Source organism: Lupinus angustifolius, chromosome LG04, assembly GCF_001865875.1.
Source record: "Lupinus angustifolius cultivar Tanjil chromosome LG04, LupAngTanjil_v1.0, whole genome shotgun sequence".
Taxonomy (NCBI): Eukaryota; Viridiplantae; Streptophyta; class Magnoliopsida; order Fabales; family Fabaceae; genus Lupinus; species Lupinus angustifolius.
Genome location: NC_032012.1, coordinates 7,362,077 through 7,362,738, shown reverse-complemented (window position 1 = coordinate 7,362,738; position 662 = coordinate 7,362,077).

The following is a 662-nucleotide window of genomic DNA, read 5'->3' as shown; positions in this document are numbered from 1 at the left end:
TATAACCAGACTCATCAATTGTTCTCATAAACAATTATCTAATCAACCTATGTAATGTAAACAACACTTATTCCCATCAATATCATAATTCACCATTTATCAATTTATCATTCACCGACAAGATGTCATGACTATAATTAAATAACACATAAGTGGGGATCATACTCCATATAATAACATACACATATAATATCTATCACCGACATATAACCCACCATTTATCAATATAAACAATAATTTATCAACATACATTTCATAAACAAATATCATAACCATAAGTAATAATATGTGCATAATGTTAATGATGCATGATGTTTGTAACTCAAATGTGGGAATCCACTTCCACAAGTGCAATATATGCATGTTATGTCATGATCATCCACCTCACACCAATATCCTCCCAATAACCTAGTCGAAAAAAAACCAAGAGTGCAGGTCCCATACCAAGCCACTTTGTATGCACCAGAAATAACATATCCTCGAAAGGAAGTTAAAATAGATCGATCGGTTTCCTCAGGAACAGTCCTACCTGGACCTAGGTCGTACAAACGCTTTCTGGGCATCCCTCTCATTGATCTCGAATGCAATCCAGGTGTTGTCAGAGATTGCCTAGTTTGGCCTGTGAGAACTGTCCGATCCAACAGGGTACCTCCCTAGGAATA